Consider the following 8,969-nt stretch of genomic DNA (forward strand, 5'->3'; position numbering starts at 1 on the left):
TATGTTAAACATAAGCTACTATCGTTGTTGTTGTTTTGGAGTGGTCTCTGGCACTGGGAAGGGAGTTCCAGGCATTGATCAGTAGGGGTGAGGGAGGTTGGCTCAGTCTGATGGCTGGAGTTCAGGCTGGTGGAATTCAAAGACATCCCTGAGAGGCCTGGCTTGGGGCATAGTGGGGAGGGCTGGAAGGCCTATTCCATCTGGCCCATAAGGACTGCCAAAAGAGTCACTAGCCTTGAGGAACCAGCAGCTTCAGCTTTGGATCAGCTACCGGCAACCACCCGGCTCAGAATCCATCTCATACTATTACATTTAATTTGCAACACCCAATTATGTCATCAGGACTTTGGTATGTTAATTGCCTTTTGTGGAGTAGCAGCCGTGGCTTGATTCCTGCACTTTAAAATTTAATGGGTTAGAGATGGGGTCAATTTGGGACCAGGTTACAAGCTCCTGAAATTGTAAATCCTCTCCTTTCATTGGGGGGAGGGTTGAAATTGAGTTGATTAACTCTGCTTCTCTGTCCATGATGCTGTCTGCTCTGTGAGTGTTTCCAGCATTTTCTGTTTCTACAATCAGATTTCCAGCATCCACAGTATATTGCTTTTGTAGCCATTTTTAAAGTTGTTCCAATTATATTTTTGACTTGGCATGAATGGAGCCTAGACATCGTGATGGACAGTATAGATAGAGAGCTTTTTAAAAAAAATAATGTGATGATTTATTTTTCCCATCTATAAATTCATTCACACCTAAGTGGATGGTACCCCATCCACAAACATTCATTCCCTTCACCACCAATGCACAATAGCAGCAGTGTGTATCATCTACAAGATGCACTAAAGAACTCACCAAGGCTCCTTAGACAGCACCTTCCAAGCCCATGACTGCTACCATCTAAAAGGACAAGGGCAGTACTTACATCAGAACACCACAACCTGCAAGTTCTCCTCCAAGCCACTCACCATCCTGACTTGGAAATATATTGCCGTTCCTTCACTGTCACTGGGTCAAAATCCTTGAATTCCCTCTCTATCAGCACTGCAACGGTTCAAGAGGGCAGCTCACTGCCACCTTCTCAAGTGCAATTAGGGATGGGTAATTAATGCTGGCCTAGCCCGCGAAACCTACATCCCATGAATAATGAATATAAAAAATAGTAACAGCTCTCAGGCTGCAGTCAAACTGTACCTGACCAGCATACAACATGTGAGAGTGGTCCCATGTGTTTCCTCTGTTTTTCCTTTACTCTGTGGGAAAGCATCTGGCCTTTGTGCAATAACTGAGATTGGGAATTCATTGTGTGAGAATCTGTGATCATGGATAGGTGACTCATCACTTTGTAATACAATTACCATGCCATAGTAGTTGTTTAAATTTAATTCCAATAACATCCAACATGTAAGAGCTCCTAAACTGAGACTCGTGTAGCATACAAACACTAACAGCTTCACACAATTCTCGGGTCCTTATCAACAATTGTTTAGGCAGCTTTCATATGTGGAATGATTGATCAACTATGTCAGTGTAACAGTGTCAGAATCATTGTTTTAATGGCATATGAGAGCTACCACTAGTGCCCTTTAATATTTGTCTAACATTTGGTACCTGCTGAATCAGAGAGGAGCCCATATTCTTTATGTAAGTGCCACAACCTACATACAGAAATCTGTTTCAGGTTTTGTTTTCAGCACCAGCATTCTGAATTTTTAAACAAGCACAAAAGATCCATTGACTTGGGGTACAATATAAATAGTTCTTCATTCCGAAAGAACATTGTTTCAGCTGGACTTGAATTTTGATTACCTCAACTCTCAGAGGCTGCACTTTCTTATGAACATTCCACTTTTTCATTTGTGAAGCAAACGCACCTGCCTCGAATAATTTATATCGGGGTTTTCCCTTAACTACAATTACTGAATGCAAAGGCTTCCTTTTCTAATCTACAATAAATCCCAGAATAAATGGCTTTTAATCATTGAGGAGGAAACTGCTCAATTAAGTCACTTATCGTTTTCAAATCAAAATTCAAAAGCAGTGCCAATTGCAATTCCTAACGATTTAATTTCTTATTCATGACCCCAAAACTAATTTTGCATTTAATGAACTCTTTTTGTTATTTACCTACATTGATTTAGGTCTGGATTTTACAAATAGCAGAAGTGTCACTATGCATGTTTCAATGATTTTAACATTGGAGAAGGTAATCAAGGTCCAGAAGGAAGAACTATATATCCTTGTCTGATTTTCTATGTTTTCTGAAGAGAAAATAGAACTCCTCTCTATCAGTGTTCTACCAAATTATTGTTTTAGAAAAACAATCCTGTATGCCCTCAAGCACTATCCTTGGTGTATTTTTATTATAACCATATGTTTACATAAGGAATTTTTGTAGAGCTATTACTAATTTTAGCACCTCAGTGGTACTCTGTTTCCGGACCAAGTATTTTCTTTTTAAATAGCATAATTTGGGAGGTTTAAATAGGATAATGCTACCAAAAAAAAATCAAATAGAGAGATTGCCAGTGGAGCAAAATATCTGCTGAGGTTACTTAACTACCACCTACCATCTACCATCGGTGATCAATACTAAATTCTGGCTGCGTTTTCACACCTCCTCCCCTAGGTACATTTATTTTTTTTTGTCCTTTTGCAAATAAACTAATAATTTAATTAATGCTAAAGTTGTGCTCAAACCTGAAGGCATTCTGCAAAGCAACACAGTCTGAAAATTTCAACTCGAAAACAAATGCTAATCAGAAATCATTGTCACATACTATAGAGATTGCTGACCCTTACATGCACATAATGTTACATGACCACACACTTCCCCTCAATGTAAACCAATCCCAGTGAGTTATGGTAAATAGACCCATACAATAACATGCATTCATATAGCACCACTAATATAGTAAGACATGGCATTTTACAGGAGTGGAATGAAATAAAAATTGATGCTGAGCCAAGGAGGATACATTAGAATAGGTGACTAAAAGCTTGGCCAATGAGATCAATTGTAAGGAGTATCTTAAAAGAGAAGTGAGAGGTGGAGAGACAGTGATTCAAGGAGGGAATTTTATATCTTAGGACTTAGATTGCTGAAGGCCAATGGAGGGACAATGGAATAGGGGATTCACAAGAGGCTAGAGTTAGAGGAATGCAGAGCTCCCAGAGTTGTGGGGTGGAGAAGGTCATAGATATAGGGAGGAGAAAGACAGAAATGGAGAGATTTGTACACAAGGATGGGAATTTTAAAATTGAGGTGTTGCTGGACGGAGAGCCAATGTAGGTCAGCAAGCACAAATGTGATGGACAATGGGACTTATGGTCAGCTAGGAAATGGGCAGCAGACTTTTGGATGAGTTCCCGTTTACAGAGCGTACAAGGTGGGAGGCCGTCCTGGAATAGATGATTCTGGAAACTACAGACGTTACAGGAGAAGATAACTTAGGCTGGGGCAAAGGCAGGCAATGCTATGTAGATGGAAGTGGACAGTCTTTGTGGTGGAAAGGATATGGAATTGGAATTTCAGAGCTAAATAGGACATTGAGGTTATGAACAATCTGGTTCAGTCTGATGGGAGGCAAGGAGTGAGACAGAATCATTACCAAGGGAACAGATTAACAGTGGGAGCTGAAGATGATGACCTTGGTCTTCCCAATCTTTAAGTGGAAGAAATTTGTGGCTTATCCCAGAATGGATGTTGTGGTCAGATAGGATTGAGTGTCATTGTCCACATGTGAAACCTAACATCATGTCTTCAGAGCTGTTTCCAAGGGGCAGCATAGAAATGAGAAATAGGAAGAGTTCAAGGATGCATCCTTGGTGGTAATCCAGAGATAACAGAAGAGAAGCCTTGCAGGAGATCCTCTGACTATGTACGGATAGGTAAGAGTGGTCGCAAGCTTCCACACAACTAGACCATGGAGGAGAGGCATTGATGGAAAATGATGTGGTGAGTCTTTTGAAAACTTGCTGATGAGTGTACATGATGATGGCTAAAGTCACAGTCCACAGACACAGAGGATGTCATTTGTGATCTTGATTAGGCCAGGTTCAGTGGCATAGCATGAACGAAAACCTGACTTGGAGGGTTTCAAACTTGAAGTAGCAAGAAAAATGGGTAGGGATTTGGGAGACAACACTTTCAAGGACTTTGGAGGGGAAAGGAAAGACAGAGGTGACATGAATGGATTTTTTAACAAGGTTGGGGGTTAATGGAAGATTTTGAAAGGAAGGGGGACCATACCTGAGGAGAGAACAGTTTGTAATATCAATTAGCATGGAAGCCAGGAAAGCAAGTTGAGTGATGAGCAGTTAAGTGGGATATAAATATACATAACTTCTCACATCCTGATGACCAAATCCAAACCCAACTCGCGCACTGACATGCAAGGGTAAATAGACCTTCACCATGGAAGTCACTGATTTCAGAAAATAAATGTTGTATAAACTCTTTTTTTTTATTACTTCATGGGATGCGGGTGCCACTGGCTAGATCAGCATTTATTGCGCATCCCTAATTGCCCTTGTTCAGAGGACATTTAAGAGTCAACCACATTGCTGCGGGTCTGGAGTCACATGTAGGCCAGACCAGGTGAGGACGGCAGATTTCCTTTCCTAAAGGACGTTAGTGAATCAGATGGGTTTTTATGACAACTGCAGTCGTTTCAAGGTCATCATCAGACTTTTAATTCCAGATTTTTTTATTGAATTCAAGTTTCACCATCTGCCATGATGGGATTCAAACCCGGGTCACCCAGAACATTACCCTGGGTCTCTGGACAGTGACAATATCACTATGCCACCACCACCGCCTCCCCTCCTACTTAACAGGGACAAAAGCCAAGTCATTCAATAATACGGTTCAATGTGATTTACGTTGTGCGATATGTTTGTAAGAATGTGTATAATTTCTTTACTGATTCTCTTCACAGGATGCAGTAACTTCAATCCAATTATGGATCCACTCACGGTTTCTGCTGATCTTCTGCTGAAGTTATGGGGACCATTCAAGTCCCACCGCACCCTACTCCACTGCTGAGGAAATTCCTCATACTTATTTCACATCCCAGCACCCATTAAAATATTCTCACACTTCAAATATAAACTAAACTGGAAACTGAATCTAAAACCAATTCACCTGGAGTTCAATATAAAAAATAGCTTTCTGGTAGGAGTTTCCTATCAAGTTCCTATACTTTCAATGTTCAAATGTAAGTTCATCCCTATAACCATTTTCATAATCCAACCTCAAAATACAAACACGCTAACTGTTCCTAATTGTCGGAGAATAGATCCTACTTAATAAGATGTGAAAATGCAGAACCTCTGTATGTTGGTGCCCAACACACCTCATGGCCAACCTAATCAGAAATATACAAAAAATACTTTTCATGTATGGACATCTATGGTTTCAGGGAACTCTCTTATAAACATCATGTTAATTTAATGTAAAACAGCCTTGGTAGTATGTGCTGATTGTATGATTTTCTGATTTTTAAAAAAAATTGTGCCTTGACTGATTGTCACCATTCTGTTACCTTTTATTGAGAAACTAATCCTAGATCAAAGAGCTATGAAAAGAGATTAAGTATATTTGTTCTTGTTGGACTAAAGCAATAATCAAAGTTCTTGTAATCACAAAGGGAATCAGAGTGATGATTGTGGAAATGTTCTTTGTGCTGAGAGTCATATTATTAATGCAATAAATCCTCAAGGAGTAACCAGCTCCCACAATTTATAGAGCAAGCTGCTATTTAGCATTGTGAATGAGGATTTCAAACATGCATAAAAAGAGGTTAGATATCTGATTTCACACAACAACTTGTTCCCAGTGCCAGAGCAACAGGAGGAATGTCTGAATGAAGGGAATATATTTTCACTTTCTTATCTTACTTTTTCAATCCACAAATGCAAAGTCAATCCCAAATACAATCTGCAAATGCAAACAATCCTGAACATATCCATGCCCCTGGCACTCCAACACAAACTTGTATGTGAAAATATTATTTTATAGTCTACACCTCAAAACAAACTATTAATCTAAAACATACAGATTACTGCTTTTGATATCAGCTAGCAACCATAAACACCTACATATGATACTTGTCTATCTACTATTTTAAATTGTCATTTTAAATGGTGTTGTAGCTGTGTGAAAAATAGCAGGCAGAAAATTGCAATGCAAGACCTTTAATAGCAATTTCTAGGTTTAAATCTCTAAACATAAATCAAACAACAAATAAAAGATATAAATGTAAATGTAAGTCTAAACCTAAATTCCAAAAAACAAATTCGTACTCTTCTGTTTTTAAATACAAACACATGCCATGCTCACTCATAGATAGATTAAATTATACATCAAATTATAAATCCCAATACAAGCTTTTCCTTAACACTTAAGTAAATATTTACATTTCTAAATCTGAAAAGTAAAGTCTATACTTTAACCCCAAAAACAAACTCAGACATTAATATTACCATAAATACCCTAAAGCTGGAATGCGGGTAGTATTTTAAGTTGGGTCTTCATGACCAGCCTTGGCTTGGATTTTACTATAATAGTGGTACAGTTGCTATAGGGTAAATCTGACAGCAAATTCTGTTGTCCACACATGCACAGTTAAAAACTCAAACCCAGAAGCTGCTATCAGGGATACTCTATTTCTCCATATGCTGTGTTGCTGCAATCCTTGACAATAGACTTGGCACAGAAATCCCTGTAATAGCATGAACTTGGGCTAATTATTCAACAGTAGCATACTAAAACAACTGAAAATGTTAGGGTTTTTACATGTGATACCAGATTAATTTTGATGATGTCTTAAATGATAATTACTGCTAAACAACCTTTCTCCCCGATAAAATAATTTTACAAGTATAGAGCCTCATTCTATCAGAAAATTAATACTACAGATTTTTAAAAGAGTATTTTATCATTGTATCCTATATCGTTCACCCTTAATGCTATCTGAAAATGCTACTTTTTATTCTGCTTCCTGCACATGATTCAAAGGTAATTTATACTTCTTGCTTGTTACTTCCTTGTTTAGAATCTGCCTGGCACCATGAGGAAACAATCTAAATGATTGAAGGGCCAATGTTCATAGGCACTACAGATCTTCTCGAGATGGTATCGCACTGAAACAGGCACTTGTGGAAATGCCCACTGACAAGCGCATGGAAAGTCTCTGGGCAGTTGCATGAGAGGTGAACAGCGAAAGCTTTTCCTTGTCGGCCCTTTTTTTATCACGGGTCACATACTATGATCATCACATTGATGTCACCCGTATGACTGTAATGAAGCCTTTCAGCATGATTGTTTCTGGTTTGTGCATAAAGGAACAAGAGGTTCTCCAAATTCCCTTTTTTAAAATAAATCTCTGCCCTTTTAACCCATAATTCTTAATATGAATTCAGTCCCTAACCCAAAAGTCTCCCTCTCCCATTAATATATATATAAACAAAAAACTGCGGATGCTGGAAATCCAAAACAAAAACAGAAATACCTGGAAAAACTCAGCAGTTCTGGCAGCATCGGCGGAGAAAAGCACAGTTGACGTTTCGAGTCCTCATGACCCTTCAACAGAACTAAGTAAAAATAGGAAAGCGGTGAAATATAAGCTGGTTTAAGGGGGGCGGGGGGGTTGTTGGGACAAGCAGCCAGTGATAGGAGGAGATAACCAAAAGATGTCTCCCACTGCCAGTTCCACCCGTTTGTTATTCCAGACTTATTCCCAGAACGAAGTTCCACCAAGTAAACACCAATCCTAGACCTGTTGCCTGTGACTGTTTATATCATTCAGAAATCCTGATAAAGCGGGGTGGGGTGGGGGGGGGGGGGCGAAGCAACACCTTACAAGTCGCTGTGTGCGCATCACAAAAGTTACCAAAGCTGCATTGAGGATCTGAAACATACAGTGACTCTACCTGCTAGCAGTATCCGCACATGGGTGGCTTCACTCGCTTCCTCCCCTTGCTCAAATGCTCGCAACTCCTGGATTTTGTCACTTTCCCAGATTTCTTCCCGGCTCCGGGTAACAGCGAACTGGCTGACAGTTTTCTTGAAACTACTCCCGGACCGACGCAAGTGGCATTTCTACCTCCAGCTGGCAGTTTGGAAGCGGATTCCGGCTCGAAGCTCAGACTGACTCGGTGTGCTGACAGAGCGCGGGGTTTGCCCCATTCCCTCCCGCCTATCGGCGGCTTCCCCAATCCCTCCGCCAGGATTTGCTTCTCCTCCTGATCCCGCGCTGGGCGCCTCTGCCTTTGGCTTCTTTCTCGGCTGCGCTTTCACTGGAATTTCCCCGCAGTTTTCCGAAACGCTTCTTCATTCTGGCTGCCGGTTTGAGGCTGGCGTGTTTCTCCCCCCTCTCGCTGTCATTACTTTCTTCCCGATCCCCGCTTCTGTCGATGGATTTGTTTGCTGTGTGTTTGCCTCAGTGTTTCCATGTGCCCTCTCTGTTTCTGTGGCCCTCTGTTGATGATTTTTTTTTCCAGCTCTCTTTCTCTCTTCGAGGAAGCTATAAAAAAAATCTTTTAAAAAATCGCGTCACCCAAATTAACCCTTTGAGACTCACTGCCTTCCCCAGACGGGGGTTTCTCAGCTCCCATCAGGTACCCGGACTTGTACAACGCCGCCCGTGTGAAACATGACCACAGGCAATCCACAGAAAGATACCCTCAAAACCCGTCAGAAGTCAACTTTTCCCGGCTATGCTGCTGGGAGCAGGTGAAGATCCCAATACCAAAAGGTGGCACCTCGCTGTTTGCGCCATTCACTCTCTTTCGCTGCTCCCCGCTAACTTGGCAAGCAGCTTGGCCACCACTTCTTCATTTTCACCCCTCGGCTAGCGAACTGGAAATGCAGGTCAGTCGGCATCTCTAAGGAAAAATAACAAAATAATAACAAAAAAAGAAGACAAGAGTTTCAGGTCAATGACCTTTCAGCAGAACTGGGAGAGTTG

General features: G+C 40.7%; 1 protein-coding gene across 1 annotated transcript in view; it reads right to left on the minus strand.

Annotated features, from left to right (window-relative positions):
- klhdc8b (kelch domain containing 8B) overlaps positions 1 to 8,499 on the minus strand; it is a 129,999-nt gene extending 121,500 nt beyond the window's left edge. Inside the window, exon 1 of the mRNA XM_041191980.1 lies at positions 7,933 to 8,499. The gene's annotated coding sequence lies outside the window, so the exon portion shown is untranslated. The remainder of the gene's footprint in view (positions 1 to 7,932) is intronic.
- Positions 8,500 to 8,969: the final 470 nt, after the last annotated feature.

The sequence above is a fragment of the Carcharodon carcharias genome, chromosome 7 (genome assembly GCF_017639515.1).
Source record: "Carcharodon carcharias isolate sCarCar2 chromosome 7, sCarCar2.pri, whole genome shotgun sequence".
NCBI classification, from domain to species: Eukaryota; Metazoa; Chordata; class Chondrichthyes; order Lamniformes; family Lamnidae; genus Carcharodon; species Carcharodon carcharias.